The sequence below is a fragment of the Chelonia mydas genome, chromosome 7 (genome assembly GCF_015237465.2).
Source record: "Chelonia mydas isolate rCheMyd1 chromosome 7, rCheMyd1.pri.v2, whole genome shotgun sequence".
Lineage (NCBI taxonomy): Eukaryota > Metazoa > Chordata > Testudines > Cheloniidae > Chelonia > Chelonia mydas.
In genome coordinates this window covers 115,398,327-115,417,132 of record NC_057853.1, presented here as the reverse complement: position 1 = coordinate 115,417,132, position 18,806 = coordinate 115,398,327, and positions in this window count along the sequence as shown.

The following is an 18,806-nucleotide window of genomic DNA, read 5'->3' as shown; positions in this document are numbered from 1 at the left end:
TCACTAGCTATGTACATTGTACAATGCCTTTGAAATGCAGCCATGCCTGGGACAGAGAGGAGGATTCAACCATTGCACAGCAAGGAGGGGGAAGGGGAAGCTTTAGCCCCTATTCATATATAAAAGTGACATGGGATTCAAAGGATCAGCTTGTCACTGGCTCTTGTGTGAATGCACCAAAGGGCAAGTGGGCAAGGGTGCCAGCTTCAGCTGTGGTCCCTGCCTTTCCAGAGCACAGAGACTGCTCCCTGCTGGCATTCTCAAAAGCAGAGCCCAGATCATGGCCTCACCTTCTTGCTTATGGGTGGTGCAGCTGGCAGGCTCTCCCACTGTGGCCCAGTGTCTCCTGGTGCTCCTGTAGGGGTGGCCCAGCTCCACCCACATTATCTGCCACAATCTGGCCTGCAGCAGTCACAGCATATTAAAGGGGTTATCCATAAGAACCACCCCTGCCCATGTCCACTAAACTCATCTCCTCCAAGGAGATGAAAGGCTGAGCTAAGCTTGTGTAGATTTGAACCTGGCACACCAGCAAGTCTAGATACAGCAAACCCCGTAACTAGACACAGGGAGCCCACTGAGGGAGTTGAACAACTGCACCTAGCTTAGAGCCGCCCTGAGGGCTGGGGAGCCACAAAATTGACGCAAAAGCTCCTTCACCCCACACCAAGCGCAGCACCTGTTTCCAGCTATGTTTTTGTACCACAGCGATTGAGGATCCATTGTGCTAGGCGTTGCACAAACACTGAGTATGAGACAGCCCCTACCCGCAAAGACCTGACAGTCAGAAGGGATAAGATAGACAGAGGGCGGCAGGAGAGATGGACAGAGACTTGTTGAAGGTCCCATGGCAGGTCAGTGGCAGAGCTAGCAACACAACCCAGGTCTCCGGGCTCCTAAATGGCCCATTAGGCCATACGACCTCCCGGCACTAAACAGATCGTCTCTCAAGTGAGGAAATAGCCGCAACTCATCTGAGTGAGCAAAGGCACTTTCACATTTCAGCACCAATTGACAAGCAAAGGGTCCAGCTTTAACAAACCAGCCTTGCTGTGGTGGGGTTTTTTCCCCCTCCCTTCTTTCTCTTTTGCCTACCGGGAAGAAAAGGAAATAACATTCATGCTGTTATGAGCAGGAAGTAAGTTTATAATGTTAGTCAACAGGGTGAGAGAGTGTTCTCTCTTGCTGTGATGAGTGAGCCCATTTGCAGTACAGACGCAGCTCAAACGGACAGTTGTTCTGGGCTTCTACGCCCACTTAAATGGATTTCTGTTTCCTTCTCTTGATGATACTGATAACTATAACCCACATGCTACTACTATATTCTCATGCAAGCCTATCAGCCTACAGGCTGCCCCGAGACACTAACAAGGGTCTTTCCTCCCAGCAGAGACGTCCTGTTGATTTTCAATATGAAAACCCGAATCAAGATGCAGGGGTTTTTTCGTGTTACACAGCTTCTCTCTTCCTTGTTCGTATAAATTGTGCTTTAAGGGCTGTCTGCTAGTTCTGCTACAGGCAGGTAATCAAGAAGCAAAATATGCTATTGAGATACAATCCCCAGAAAATCATTAGCGATCCATCTATCAGGGTAATGTTGAGAAACTTACTCTGCTTGCTGGTGAGCAAATTTTCATTACGCACCTTTGAGAGTCCTACTGGGATTTCAGGACAGTTTGAGGAAGGCACTTTGGATAGCCACAGACATATCAGAAATATTCATCCAGCTCCATGCTACTGTAACAAGCAAATATGAATTCCTAACTTACAGCAAATATTACAAACGTCCAACATTCACTTGCATACACTTGCAGAACAAAATCTGGCCTCCCTTAAGAAAGAAGCTTTAAGTGATTATTTCTATCAAGGTACTTACCTGGCACTCATCACTGTAGGTTCTGAGCACTTCGCAACCATCAATGGATTTTATCTGCAGAACTCCCCTTTGAAATAGGGAAGTACTCTCTGCATTTTACGGAGATGGGACAGAGGCAGAGGGTAAATTAAGTGACTTGACCAAGGACATACAGTATGTTTACAGCTGAGATGGGAATTGAAGCAGGTCTCCTGATGCCCAGTCCAGTGCATTAAACCATTCTTTCTATAATTCTCTTAAGGACCTAGTGTTCTCACACTGATTTCACACTATATAACTACTATATAACTATTATAACTCCATTGACATAAGAAGAATATCTTCTGATTTACACTAGTGAGAAGAGAATCAGACCCAAAGAACCAATTCTCCACTGACTTGCTCCTGATGTTTTCATTTACACCTGTGCAATGGCCAAATGCTGCCATTTGGCCAGACTCCCGATTGGTGTAAACGGACATGGGACTATGAAGTAAGTGACACTAAATGATTTTGCACCATCTAAGGACCCATCCCTCCATCTGGCAACATATTCACCCTCACTTTACGCAAATGTAAAGGACTGCATAAAGTGCTAGGCAACGGTGCATCGGGCTCTTTGTGCTTACAAGAGGTGGTGCTGGTTTGCAGTTCTATATGCAGTCAAATCCAACAAACCTATTACCTACTGAGCAAGCTTCCTGCCCTACCCAAGTGTCTCAGTATTGAGCAGGAGAGAAATCATGTCTACAGCTGATAGGGTGGTGCGAACTCTGAACTCACTTTGTCCAGGGCTTCCCTAGTGAGATGGCCAGCAAGAAAGCAATCCTTGTCCCCTAGGAACGGGAGTGGGAACTAGTAGCTCATTGCGCAGATGCTGCAAAAGAGTTTGGAGGTGCTTTTCCTGTACATGTCTTAAATTTTTTTTAAAGTGCCTGTCCTGGAATTACTCGTCATGCACACTGCCCGTGGGCTCACCCAGCACGTATTACGTAGAAGTGTGGTTACTTATTGCCTCTCGAGCACCCCTTTGTGGGCAGAGGCAGCACAAGACACACTGACTCTGTGGTCATCTTGTCTCTTCGGGGACCCTTTCAGAACCCCAGTTCACCAAGTTATTTCAACAACCCTCAAGAGTGATCCTGTTTATTTAGTTCTCAGGTCCCCTTAGCTCAGAGTCTCTCCCAGTAATCCAATACGAAGTCTTTCAAAACAAAACACAAACATATACAGTCTTTCTCTCAGTTTCGCCTGTGCACAGACCCCTCTTCCCTGAGGGTCTGCTGTCAGTCTCTCCCCTACTTCTTGGGCAGGATCTCTCCCAGGCCTTCCTGCCTGGAGAGTTTTCTCCTGCTTCTTGCTGTCTTACTCTTTCAATGTGCCCTCCTCCCTGCAGCTTCCTGCTGCCTTTTACCCTGCAATCACTTGATTCCCCTCAAGTGGGGCTCATCATGTAATCAAGGCTCGTTTAGCCCCAGGTTCTCCAGCCCTAGGGCAAGCCGCCCTGCTACAGTTCACATCTAACGGCTGCTCCACTAGAGGATAAAAGCCTACTTCAGCTGCCTGCTAATGGAGTTAGGTTGGGATTTTCAAAAGTCCCTAAGGGGGTTAAGCTCCCAACTCCCATTCAAAGTCAATTGAAATTAGGCTCCTAACTCCCCTAGGTGCTTTTGAAAATCCCATTCATAATCTTTTAGCTCAAGTGGTAGAGGTCTGTGCTATGGGTCTGAAGGTTGTAGGTCCAAAGCCAGCTGATGACCCATGTGGAGGGAAATTGCACATGGAATTCCCTAGAAAGCAAAGGAAACTCCATATGTGGCAAGCTAGCAGGAGGCTGGTCCTGGTACCAATCCCACTGAAGACAATGGAAAGATTCCCATTGGGAGTCAATGGGTTTTAGATCCGGCCCTTGGTGCATAATGAGATGACATTAGTAAGAGAAAATTACTGGATATCCTTCAGCAGATTCTTGACGTAAGTAAATAATTGCTTGAGACAGAATTATGTATGAAGTGAAATAATTCTTTAGTAGACATATTTCACTCCAGATATGAAGTAATAATTTTTTATTGCTGTGACACAGAAAATCATTGTGGAATTAGGAATACATTTGTCACTCTTGGGAGTAACTATTCTACTTTAAAAAGTAAAACAAATGACTTTTTAAAAGAGTGCATAAAGAAACTTTATTAAGACTTTTACTGGGTCAAATGCAAGTTTTCACTTTTATGGAAGAGAATAAAGGGGATTTAACTGAAAATATTGATATGCAAATGTAAACCTGCTAAAATGAGTAGTTTTTACCAGCTTTGGGAAAAAATAAGAAGGGCCCTAAATGTCAAATTGAAACACAAAATGAGCTCACCCTTCTTTAAGGTTCAAATTGGTTTGAATAATCTGGCTCATCATCTCTACCTTTATAGGCCTGCTGCTAAAATCTACCCTGAGATCTTAGCAGCTCTGGCCATCTCTGTTGGGGTAGGTGGTAACCTCAGTTTATTATACATGTCTGTGGATGTCCCAAGGGTATGGGAACAGAGTCTTCTAGTGAAAGGTTTGACCCAGATTGATCCTAGGATCAACAAGACAACATCAACCAGTTGCAGCACAGTAGAAAGAGCATCAGATCTGAGCTCCTATGAGAGCAACAGCACCAAAGTCAGGGGATTATTGGGGGAAAACAAAAAAAAGGCCCTGTAGAGATTAAGAGGAAAGTGTCAACAGTGAATGGGCCCCAGGAGCACATGGCTCTTATTTATTGACCAGATCTTTCCTGACTCTCACACTCCAAGGATGGCCATCTGTGGAGTGAGCTCATGTGACTACCACTCCTATTTCATGCTGCAGTTGAGGGCCTACTCCGTTAAAAGCTGCAGCCTTCAGGCTGGGTTAAGCAGGCTCTGAACAAGGCGCATTCAGCAAACGAGGTTTCTTCCAAATTCTTCACCCAGCCTGATCGCCACTTAATGGCTGTGCACATTCACGTGTCTGCCTTAAGACAACGTTTGCATGTGCAGAATGGAATTAAAAGGGGAAGTTCATTATTATATTAACGGGGAGGGTGAGCATCTCTGCTTGCAAAAATAACCTCTTACCAAAACTCAAATAAAGCTACAATATTTTTGAGGTCCAAAAACCAAAAAACTGAGCTGGCCCCACAAGTCCACAGTGTCTCTGTCTGCAATCAACACTATATACCCTAGTGTTTGCTCACTCCATCAGGTCACAAATTTTGTCCAGATCAGAGATCTGACTGGGACTCAACAGCAGATGACTCTTTATCTGGGGAGAAGAGGATAGGAGAGGAGCACTGATTGTGGAATGTTCTATATGTGAGGAACTCCCATTGAAAGAGAATAAGAACACTGAAATCAATGGGCATTAAGCACCTACCTGAGCCTTAGGGCCTGAAACAAAGAGCATTGAAGTCAATGGAATTCCTTCCATTGACTTCAATGGCTTTTGGATCATGCCCTTAGACTCAATAGTGAGGCACATAACTGTGAGCTTTATTCGTCATCTCTGTACTTCATGAATACTTGCACAGCACACCCAATATGCACTGGGCTCAGTGTAAAACCTGTTCATTTGGAGGTATTCCAAAGCCCTGGTCAACTTCTGCATTACACGTTATGCACCCTTGCATAACTGCTATCCAGGATATCATAACATTATCCAGTGCATTTTAAAATCTCCAGCCTAAGCACTCAGTACAGCTCCTGACGGAGCTGCCATATTGATAACAGAATCACAGTCACTCAAAACAGATTGATACCTGTGTTCATCTCGCTGAGATCTGTCTTGTTCTCCCCATTTTGATAGAAATTTCCTTTGTGGTTCCTATGGAGTGCTATTTGCCAGGCACCATAGACAGCAATGTTTAGGCAAGTGCAGACTGTTGCCTGGCAAATATATAGGAAACTACATATGTCTCCCATTAACAGATGGAACTTTCTCTGAGAAACACTACTGAGATATGCAGCCCTCTTTGAGAACAGCAACAACAACGGCAAAGGAACAACTTTCACTTATCTGTTCCTCCATGCCCTCAGAACTACTTGTAGGCTTCATCTTCCCTTCACTTCCCCTCCCCACTCATTCTTACACAGGGAAGCCCAAGGCAACAGTGATAAAACAGAAACCGTCATTAGTACACATTGAGTTCTCCCCCATGAAGTTTTCAAGATAGAGCATATCCTGATCTTCACTGTACGGAATATAAGATTCATCAAATCTTTACAAAGAAGTGAGTTGGGATAAAACAAAAAGCCTTGCATCTGAACAACCCCACATTTGGGAGAAGTTCAGATTTGAAGCCAGGTACAAACGTTACATCTGGTTGTTGTTTTGCAAGTGGTTGAGTCAATACTTCTTGGGGGAAGTTTCAATCCACAGCTAGATGCTAGTCTAAAATTCATAGCACAGGAGCAAACTTTTGTTAGAATCATCCCACTTCCTGGGTTTAAATTTGCCAAGAAAAAAATGTCTAAAGGAGAAATAAAACCATAAATAAAACTCAGCTGTATTGGTGATTCATTACATATTAAAAATCCATTAAATTGTTGACCTGGGCTCTCTTTTGAGAAAATCTAGGCTTGGTTTAAATTGACAAATTAAATAGGAATATGTCACCAAGACCAGCTGGTATTCACCCAAGAGTTCCGAGGGAAATCACATATGAATTTGCAGAACTACTAATTGTGGTATGTAACCTATCACTTAAATCAGCCTCTGTACCAGATGACTGGAGGACAGCTCACATAATGCTGGTTTTTTAAAAAGGCTCCAAAGACGATCTTTGCAATTATGGGCTGCCTAACTTCTGTACCAGGCAAATTGGTTGAACTATAGCAGAGAAGAGAATTACCAGACACAGAGAAGAACACAATATATTGGGAAAGAGACAACTCAGCTTTTGTAAAAGGAAATCATGCCTCAAGGATCTAATAGAATTCTTTGAGGGTGTCAACAAACAAGTGGACAAGAGTGATCCAATGGATATAGTGTACTTGGACTTTCAGAATGCCTTTGTCTCTCAAAGGTCTCTCACCAAAGGCTCTCAAGGAAGTAAGCAGTCACTGGATAAGAAGGAAGGTCACCTCATGGATCAGTAACTGGTTAAAAGATAGGAAACAAAGGATAGGAATAAATGGTCAGTTTTCACAATGGAGACAAGTAAATAGTGGAGTCCCCCACGGACCTGAACTGGGACCTGTGCTGTTCAATATATTCATAAATGATCTGGAAAAGGGGGTGACCACTGAGGAGACAAAGTTTGCAGACCATACAAATGTATTCAAGATAGTTAAGGCCAAAGCTGACTGTGAAGAGTTACAAAGGGATCTTAAAAAATGGGGTGACTGGGCAACAAAATGGCAGATGAAATTCAATGCTGATAAATGCAAAGTCATGCACCTTGAAAATCATACTCTCAACTATTCAAAATGATGGGATCTAAATGATCTGTTAGCACTCAAGAAAGAGATCTTGGAGTCATTGTAGAGGGGTCTCTGAACACATCTGCTCAACGTGCAGCAGCAGTCAAAACAGAATGTTAGGAAACATTCAGAAAAGGGTGGATAAGACAAAATATCATAATGCCACTATATAAATCCATGGTACGCCCACACCTTGAATACTGTGTACAGTTCTGGTCGCCCCATCTCAAAAAGAAATATTAGAGTTAGAAAAAGTACAGAGAAGGGCAACAAAAGTATTAGGGATATGGAACAGCTTCCGTATGAGGAGAGATTTTAAAAAACTGGGACTGTTCATCTTGGAAAAGAGATGACTAAAGGGGGATATGATAGAGGTCTATAAAATCATGACTGGTGTGGAGAAAGTGAATAAGGAAGTGTCATTTACCTCTTCACATAACACAAGAACCGGGGTCACCTGATGAAATTAATAGGCAGCAGGTTCAAAACAAATATAAGGAAATATTTCTTCACACAATGTACAGTCAACCTGTGGAACTTGTTGCCAGGGGATGTTGCAAAGGTCAAAAGTATAATTGGGTTTAAAAAAGAATTGGATAAGTTCCTGGAGGACAGGTCCATCAATGGCTATTAGCCAAGATGGTCAGAGACGCAACCCCATGCTCTGGGTGTCCCTAAACCTTTGACTGCCAGAGCTGGGACTGGACAACAGGGGCTGGATCATTTGATAAATTGCCCTGTGCTGTTCATTCCCTGTGAAGCATCTGGCACTGATCACTGTCAGAAGACAGGATACTGGGCTAGATGGACCATTGGTCTGACCCAGTGTGGTCATTCTTATGTCCTTATGAAGCTGGGCTGATTTGTGGGTTGGTATTGAAACTAGAGGTGTGCCTAAAGTGGTGGTTTCTGGGTCAGGAGAATTAGACTCTGAGGTTCTGCTTTAAAACTTGTTAGAGCTCCGTTCAGATTCAACTGCCAAATCAAAATGGCCAAAATCCCTTTCCCCTTTTCTACTCCAGACACTCACCAATGGAAGGCTCCAATTTTGTTATTACTATTTATGTGTATCGTGGTAGCACCCAAAAGCTCCAGTCAGTGTCAAGGATCTATTGATCTGTATTCTGTACAACCACAGCTCCGCAGCCCACCATCCTCTCCTTTCTGAGTTCTTGACATCTCCCTCCTTCCCGCAACACATACAGTAATACAAATGCAAACCTTTGTTCCTCCAACCAGATACAGAGTTCTCACAATGTTCTCACCAACGCCTGTAAAAGCAAGGAGACAGTTTTCCTCCCTCCTCAGTTGCTACAGATCACATGCTTTACATTAAAGCAGTGTACAAACTGCATACACTTACTCGCATATCTGCTACGTACCTGTTCCTTTAACAGTGTAGTCAGGAGGATGTTAAATAAAGTGCACCACCATCTGATAGTTGCTTCTGAGGAAAATACTCTGGACAAACCTGCTTCAGATAAACTAAGAATCCAGCCAGCCACTCCCAGGCCCTACTCAAGCCCAACAAGGAAAATAACAGAACACCACTGGCCATCACATACAGCCCCCAGCTAAAACCTCTCCAGCACATCATCAATGATCTACAACCTATCCTGGAAAACAATCCCTCACTCTCACAGACCTTGGGAGACAGGCCAGTCCTCGCTTACAGACAGCCCCCCAACCTGAAGCAAATACTCACCAGCAACTACACACCATACCACAGAAACACTAACCCAGGAACCAATCCCTGTAACAAACCTCGTTGCCTACTCTGTCCCCATAACTACTCTAGCGACACCATCAGAGGACCCAACCACATCAGCCACACCACCAGGGGCTCATTCACCTGCACATCTACTAATGTGATATATGCCATCATGTGCCAGCAATGCCCCTCTGCCATGTACATTGGCCAAACCAGACAGTCTCTACGTAAAAGAATAAATGGACACAAATCGGAGATCAGGAATGGTAACATACAAAAGCCAGTAGGAGAACACTTCAATCTCCCTGGACATTCTATAACAGATTTAAAAGTAGCCATACCTGAACAAAAAAACTTCAGAAACAGACTTCAAAGAGAAACTGCAGAACTAAAATTCATTTACAAATTTAACACCATTAATTTGGGCTTGAGTAGGGCCTGGGAGTGGCTGGCTCACTACAAAAGCAACTTTGCCTCTCCTGGAATTGACACCTCCTCATCAGTTATTGGGAGTGGACTATATCCATCCTGATCGAATTCGCTCTCTCAGCACTGGTTCTCCACTTGTAAGGTAACTCCCTTCTCTTCATGTGTCAGAATAATAATGCCTGCATCTGTAATTTTCATTCCATGCATCTGAAGAAGTGGGTTTTTTACCCATGAAAGCTTATGCCCAAATAAATCTGTTAGTCTTTAAGGTGCCACCGCACTCCTTGTTATTGTCCCCAAACTGACTCTCAAAAGCTACTGGTCTGGTCCTATCCAGAGAGGAGGGGAAAATGAAAAGAAAAAAGAAAACTAAAGGCTATGGTCACTTGCTTAGTGATTCTACAGATCCCTCTGGTTCAACAAACACAACTCGGTTAAACTGGCATCCCATGTGGACTCCTGTCTTTGTTGTTGTTGCATAAGTCATCATCACTGTGCACGTCAAGAGCAATTGTTTTACTCCCACACAAGGGTGCTTTCAAAATTTGGGCTTTTTATTAAAATGTTTGCCATAATCCGAAAGAAACAAGCACAGCATGGACAAACCCTGCTCCTGGAGACTCTTCCAAATCACAGTAGAATACTGTACATACCACGGTGGACTTTCTCTACTGACCCTCGTCAGTGGTTAAAGGGAGCACAGCTTAGCTGAAAACCCATTTTTGTTCCAGATGTCGAACTTCCCTATACAAACTACAAATTTTGTATGTGGGCTTGTTGTGGTGTCTGGGCCTGAGGATTAAATAAAAAAATCTTAACCATTGTTACTTGTACGTATGACAGGTTTCAGAGTAGCAGCCGTGTTAGTCTGTATCCGCAAAAAGAACAGGAGGACTTGTGGCACCTTAGAGACTAACACATTTATTAGAGCATAAGCTTTCATGGGCTACAGCCCACTTCATTGGATGCATGATAGTCTCTAAGGTGCTACAAGTACCCTTGCTCTTTTTGTACATATGAGTAATTAGTAATTTACTTTTCATTTCAATGTGATTTGAAGAGAAAACATGCACCAAAAATGATACTGTCAAACAAAGCTCTTAGATTTTCAGCAACAAGAATAAACAATACCCCTTGCTGATCAAAGCTGTGCATGCTGCTATCAGGCTCATTCAGTTCTGAGCTACATCCCCGAACAGCTTTTGTATTGCACTCATCCATCATCCTCTCCGTGAAGGAGAAGACACAGACTGATGGGTGTCCCAGGAATGGCTTTAAAAAGATACTGTGCACAACTCCGAATTCTACTTAATGTGCTACAATGCTTAATGTGCGGCAATCGGTGTTTAATTTGTGGCAGGGCTGGGCCCCGGCACCTCTAGGCTTGGCAGTTCGTAGCCCTGGCACCTCTGGGCTTGCTGCATAAATTATGAATGCAAAAAATTTGCTTGAAGCCCAGCACCTCTTTCATTACAAATTAAGCACTGGCTGCAGTGTGGCTGCTACAGTTTTTCATAGATTAAGGAAAAACAGACTAGAGTTATAGAGCTTTTTCCTTGAGAACCAAATAGGCTAACTTGGCAATCAAGTCCCTGAGGGAGTGAAATTAATGCTGGAATTTAACTAGCTGCTAGACACCTGCAGCATCTGAAACATTCAAACTCCCCTGGAAGGCATTTCTGAACTGACCCTTTATTTATTTAGTGTCCTCCTGATTTCCCACTGACTTCCCACAGGATTTGGCCCTAGGTAACATGTGCAAACATTGCACGTTGGATATTCGTTCTCCAATATTCTGATATCAGCACTAGTCTTTCACTTCAATTGGTTCTGACCAAGGACATTTAGGAAAGAAAAGAAGCCTCTGTTTAGTCAAATATCTATATTTATGTCTCCTTGCAGCTTGTAAGGATCTCTCATTCAGGCTCCAGTCCTGTAAACACTTATGCACCCACTTAACCTTAAAGTCATAAAGTTAAGCACATGCATAAGAGTTTGTAGAGTCAAAACTAAAAACATTGAAGGTCAGAACAGGGACCACATTTCTTGCAGAATTTATTAATTTCATTGGAAGGTTGTTTTTGTTTTTGTTTTCAAAGAAAATTTTAAAACACAATGTAACTTGCATTTTTTATTGTGTGACACCTGAATCAGTGTTCAACTGTAAATTCAGAGCATGGATGGAGGGACAGACAGAATCTGCTTCTTCCTAATGAGATCAGAGATACTACAATTGGGGCAGGGGAGTGGAAAGATAATGGGAATAAACTTATCATAAACCCTGGGATAAGCACAACATGACAGCACACCATCTTTCCTTCGCAACACGGACAAACTTCTGTTTGAAACCGATGTTCTTCAGGCTTGGAAGACTATCACATAAACAACAGACTCATTCCAAAGCTTAGAGGAAAGTTTTTACTTCTCTCCATAATGAATGCAATATCTGGAGATGGTATCGCGTGCATCTGTGAATTAGCCATTTTTTAATAAAAAAGTTGCTAAATTATTAACTTTTTCCAAAGTGATATTTGATGAGAAAAAGTAATATCCATATGAAGTATTAAGTGTTTCTTATGAAAAAGCGATATAAATCTGACAGAGCATAACAATTATGCTGTCAAAAATACAAGATTTCATTTTCCCGGAGCCATCCAGATCACTGGGTTTCACTTTCACAGGCTGTCATTGGGATGGGGAGATTTATTTTGTCTCTGATTGCTCTGCAAAAAGTGTTGTTACTGAAAACACACATCAAGAGTTAATTTTTTTCACAACAATCCCAAAATCTCGTGCGGTGTTCAGTGAGGACTGTGGGCTCGATTAGCCGTTCTCCTTGAAAACCCACAGAAGGAAAAATCTTATCTGGTGCTTGTACAACTCTTGAACCATCATCTTGACAGTGCAAAAGGCTGCAGAAGAGACAATGGCAATGGGTATTCCATAAAGCAAGGCCCAGATATTGAAAGGTATTTAGCCAACAAACTCCCATCAATGTATATGGGAGATAAGTGCCTAAGTATCTTTGTGGATATAGGCACGTGTTTCTATTTATAGCATGCCTTCTCTTCTTTGGTTCTAAGGATCTGCTCCAAAGCCCATGAGTCAACGGGGGTCTTTCCTTTGATATTAATAGGCTTTATGCAATAACAACTGAATGTATATTTCACCTCTTCTGTGGAATTTGGATAGAATCACCATCATTAAGTTTCTTCTATAAGAGCATAGCCAACTAAGGTCTCGATTTGGCAAACTTTAACTTTTCTCATGAGCAGACCCCCTGGCGTCAACGGGTTCAACTCACGTGCTTAAAGTTAAGCACATGTTAAAATGCTTTGCTTAATCATAGGCAAAACACCTGGGCAGATGAGTTACACTGGCCATAAGAAACATAGCTTTAAACTATCTTGATTTTCTGCATATTGCATTACAGAAAGGCTTGGAATGAAACATTTTAATAAGTTATGGATGTTATTAATGCCTTCATTCATGCCATTTATGTTGACATTTATATCCTTTTCCTAGAAGACTTTTGTAAACGTCTTTAATTTGTAAATGTCTCAGAAACAACTGCTTAGTGACTTGCAAGTTTCTTGTAAACCCAAAGTAATGGGATGGAAGCACAATACTGGAATAAGGAAGAAACTGGAGGAGTGGTAGATACGCTGGAGGGCAGGGATAGGATACAGAGGGACCTAGACAAATTGGAGGATTGGGCCAAAAGAAATCTGATGAGATTCAATAAAGATAAGTGCAGGGTCCTGCACTTAGGACGGAAGAACCCAATGCACAGCTACAGACTAGGGACCGAATGGCTAGGCAGCAGTTCTGTGGAAAAGGACCTAGGGGTGACAGTGGACGAGAAGCTGGATATGAGTCAGCAGTGTGCCCTTGTTGCCAAGAAGGCCAATGGCATTTTGGGATGTATAAGTAGGGGCGTAGCGAGCAGATCGAGGGACGTGATCGTTCTCCTCTATTCGACATTGGTGAGGCCTCATCTGGAGTACTATGTCCAGTTTTGGGCCCCACACTACAAGAAGGATGTGGATAAATTGGAGAGAGTCCAACGAAGGGCAACAAAAATGATTAGGAGTCTGGAACACATGACTTATGAGGAGAGGCTGAGGGAACTGGGATTGTTTAGTCTGCAGAAGAGAAGAATGAGGGGGGATTTGATAGCTGCTTTCAACTACCTGAGAGGTGGTTCCAGAGAGGATGGTTCTAGACTATTCTCAGTGGTAGAGGAGGACAGGACAAGGAGTAATGGTCTCAAGTTGCAGTGGGGAAGGTTTAGGTTGGATATTAGGAAAAACTTTTTCACTAGGAGGGTGGTGAAACACTGGAATGCGTTACCTAGGGAGGTGGTGGAATCTCCTTCCTTAGAAGTTTTTAAGGTCAGGCTTGACAAAGCCCTGGCTCGGATGATTTGATTGGGGATAGGTCCTGCTTTGAGCAGGGGGTTGTACTAGATGACCTCCTGAGGTCCCTTCCAACCCTGATATTCTATGATTCTATGATTCTATGATAAGTCTCTTCCTTCGGAAATGAATATGTGGCATCAGTCTGAGTCAGAGGGAGCTGAAATAAGGAATTGCTTTGCCAGCCTCCCTGTGGCTCTGATTCTTGAAATTCAAAGCCCAGAGTTACTTGCATCTGCATATATAAGGATGCAGGATATGGCAAACTATGGAATTAACACTGATCTGAGACACATTCAGGCTTATGAAAAGATTAAGGCATTTCTGTAAATACCACATGCCTGATTTTTATCCCACGTACAATGGTGCAAATCAGGTGTAATGCCACTGAAGTCAATAGAGTTATGCCAGTTAGTGTAAGTGACAGCAAAATCAGGTTCCAGTAGTAGGGACTAGTTTATTCTTTATGAGAGGAAATCTATCACACAGTATCTGAGTTATCACATCGGCAGTATAATTATCTTTTTTGTAATTACAGGGGCTAACAAGTGGTGGAATATCTAAGCCATCCACTGCAACCTCACCCTTTTGCTTTCCTTCATTTTAACCACCTTTCGTTGATGTACAAAATATACAATCCTCAGAGCCACCACAAAATTATACGTACATGAAATAAAAATACATCAATCAAAATTTAATTTCCTGTTAAGATAAACTTAATAAGCCATCTCCCATAAGTCTACCATTTATGGGACTAAAAAGAGTTTGAATTAATCCATTTCCTGCGGAGTAAAACCGCTTAAGTATACATCACGACAGCATTTATAAAAAATGTGACAAATCGATCCTGTTGAACAGCTGTGACTCAGTTCCACCAATAACTTGACTACACAATTCATCTTTCTGAAATTTGATGGTATTATTTTTGATATCTCAGATCTTGAAATTTCACATATTTGAATTTAAAATGGCAAGATAAAGGTCTAAGCCAACCTCCAGACATATTTAAAATAAAGCTCCCATCATGTTACAGTTTTCTAAATGATCACAATAATGGATATCACTTATTTCTTCATAATTCTTGTTGAAATTATCATTGCACAGTCCTCTGTTTCTATTAATAACAACAAATGCTCCGGGCAGTTTTTGTCCTCTCTGTTTTATATTACAACTGCAAGATCACCAGGAAAACACACCAGGACATTTGGGGATCCAGACATATTTTACTGTTAAGCCCCATCTAGTCAGAAGGTCAAAAAGTTGCAGTGATGAAAATTCGAGACATGGAAAACAAACAGGAGGGTAAGCGTCCATGGATTTAGGAGAGCGAGCATCCTGGTGCTAGGTAACAGGATCTACATGGCAACTGTTCTCCTTTCTTAAAGAATCAGGCTGTGTGTTGCTTTTATTTAATAACATGAAAGAAGTTATTTAGGTGGAAAAAATAAGCCATCACATGAATAGGAATATTAGATAGGAAGTTTGTACTCATTACCACCTTAGCTAGCATTTGGCTAGGATATTGTGGTAAACCCCGCAATTAGTGTGGAAAGTTCCATGGAGTCTTCAGTGATCACCAGTATTAGGGTCTCTGTTTTAAAGGCAACATTTAAGTTCATTATCTACAGCTTTACCACCTACTGATGTGTGGTTGTCAGCTTTACAAATTAAAGAGAGTTAGGGTTTGATCCTCCTTGGATTGGAGATCGCCAAGAAGCAGCTAAATGCTACAAGAATTAATGTTAGTGACCTCTGTGACCCTACATATGCTGTCTTTACAAAAAGATGTAAAATGGAGGTCCTAACCACTCATGATTAGGGCCCTACCAAATTCAGGTCCATTATGGTCAATTTCACAGCCATAGGATTTGAAAATAGGTAAATTTAAAGTTTTCAGATGTTTAAATCGAAATTTCACAGTGTTCTAACCATGGGGGTCCCAACCCAAAAGGGGATTGTGGGCGGTCACAAACATGTTGTAGGAGGATGATGGGATTGCCACCCTCACTTCTGTGCTGCCTTCAGAGCTGGACTCTGAAGGCAGCAACCACGGAATTTCCTGCAGCTGCACGAGATTCCCAGAGGTGGGTCTTAGCTCCCCCCAGGAGCAGCTGTGCAGGGAATGGACAAGTCCTATCCTTCCCCAGCCCAGCCGCAGCTAGGAGCCCACTTGGCTGGGGCACTCCGAGCAGCAGAGGGAGATTGGACTCACCTCCACAAGACTCCTCCAGTTGCAGGAACCCCTGGGGCTGCTGCCCAGTCCCAGAGAGTCCTGCAGCAAGGGGAGGCACCCGGAGGTGGGTCTGATCTCCCCCCGAGAGCGGCTGTGCAGCGGATGGACAAATCCTGTCTCTCCCCAGCCCAGCCAGAGCTAGAATCCCCCTGGGTGGGGCCCTCCTAGCAGCAGGGGAGATGGGATTTCACAGGGAAGGGCTTATTTCAGGGTCCATGACATGTTTTTCACTGCCGTGAAATTGGCAGGGCCCTACTCATGATCATTAATGATCCCATAGCACTTTTCACCAGCCTATATGGATAGGTGCTCTGGCCAAATTCCACCTTCAGTGATTATTAGACCTGCTTGGGAAATTGTGAATGTTTTGAAATTTTGATGATAAATGAAAACTGCATTGAAGATTAGCTGCAAAAAGCACAGCTATAACTTCTCCCCAGCTATCTCCTTTCACGCTGAAGTAACTGTTGGGAATGAATTGCACCAATGTCGGTCCAGCAGCAGTGTCCAAGCAGATCTCAGTTGTGTTTGCAAAGTTGGGGGCTTCATCCAGGATCAGATCATAAGCCACAGGAGCTTTATGCACTACTGACTTTACATTTAACAGCACAAAGCAAAGACCTGGTCAAAAGTCTGCACAAGCTGCATGATCCATGTATGCGCCTCCATGCTATATATCATTGGTTTCCAAACTGCGGGGGGCATGGAGAAAAATTTTTTTATCAGTGTAAACATTTATTTAATTAATGTATTTATTTAACAGACCAGAGGTGGGCAAACTACGGCCCATGGGCCACATCCGGCCCGCGGGACCATCCCGCTCAGCCCCTGAGCTCCTGGCCGGGGAGGCTAGCCCCCAGCCCCTCCCCTGCTGTCCCCCTGAGCTATGCCGCTGCAAGGGCAGCTCACCTTGTGCCCACCCACCTCCCAGGTTTTCCAAGAAGCCAGTCCTGCAGCTCTGAGTGGCCTGGTAAGGGGGCAGGGAGTGAGGGGGTTGGATAAGGGGCAGGAGGTCCCGGGAGGCAGTCAGGGGACAGGGAGTGGTTGGATGGGGCTGAGGTTCTGGGGGGGCGGTCAGGAGACAGGGAACAGGTGGGGTTGGATAGGGGGTGTGGTCCCAGAGGGAGGTCAGGGGGCAAGGAGCAAGGGGTTTAAATTAAGAATTGAATTTGTTAAAAAGGGGGTTGGATGATGGTAAAGGAGAGGTGGGGGGGCGTGATGCCAAAAAGTTTGGGAACCAATGCTATATATCTAATCAATAATGTCCTCCTCCTCAGCATCTTCTCACATGAACCCAATCTGAACAGTCCATTCACACCACCAACTATCATTATGCTGTAAAAACAACAATAACAACAATACAACTAAAGACACAACATAAAACAGAATCATAAAAGATGGGGACAGAAGGACCATTTTTGAAATGGAACTGTAAATAAAAAACATGAAGCAGCCAACAATAACCACTAGCTCCCTTCTGGACCAGAACCTGGACCAGGAAAGTTCATTTGAGAGCAAAGTTATACACCCCTCAAAGAAGGTTGCCATTACACACACATGCACACACTTAGGGCTGATTGACATCTTTTAAAATTTTAAAAATATCAATGAATTTTATTTACAAAACAGTGAAAAATTATCCTCTTCTTTGTTCATTTATGACTATTTTACTCGTGTTTTTTTTAATCAAAAGTATAAATAATTGGATTCATAAATATTTTTGTAAACAAAGGCAGCAGAGAGTTCTGCTTGCTGCAATACATCAGGTCGCATTATTCAGATGACAGCTGTGTCTTTTTAGAAAATCTCCATGGAGACCAAAAGTTTCACAACTGGTAGGCTCAATGGCTTATTCAGCTGAAAGTTTGTTATTCATTACTTTGATTGTTTCCACTCATCCTGTTAAGAAGCAGAAACAATAGCATGTGACTTGAGGACCAATTACACAACAACTAAAGCAAATACTTTAGGAATATCCCATAGGTGGAGGATTTTGTCTCAACTCTTCAGGAAATACTTAGGAGCAATGAATGCTTTTGCAGACATGAGGTCAGTTCATCAGCGAGTCGCTAACCATATGTGGGGCTAGAGTTGGGTTTTAGCCTAGATTCAGGGTCTGGACATCTCTAGTTTCTATAATGGTAACAGCCAATGAAGATTCTTTCTTAACAACAGTGACATGAACGGTCCACTCTAATAAGAGATTTTAGTGGGAAACTACACAGTGACTGAAAGGGGTTTTTTTACATCTGCCAATCAGCAGGAGAAACTTGAATTGAAGAAGCCGTCACCATTCAGTCCCATCCGCCATACCTCATTCCCAATCAAAGTAATAAAGCCCTGCACTTCGAGGAGGCTGGCTGATCAGGAGAAGTTTTAATAGTAGGCTTTCTTTGTGCATTACTGTCACCGGTGACAAGGCAATTTTACAGTTAACGTAAAAAATGCATTTTGTTGCCAGAATGAAAGAGAGAGATTAAAAGTTAAAGAACTGCTGCTGCCTGGTGGGAAACCTTGAAAAACATTCAGTTTAGTGACACTTCTGCTGAAATACCATATTTCCAGGGGGCCTCTTCCTTGGTTTCTTTTCATTCTTATTTCTAGTGACTTGGGAATGAAAACAAGATCTTTGTTGCTGAAAAGTTTCTCTACACCTGCTGTACATTACCTACCTGAAGTCAACCATCTTTGATACCATAATCATCTCCCATGAAACTAACTG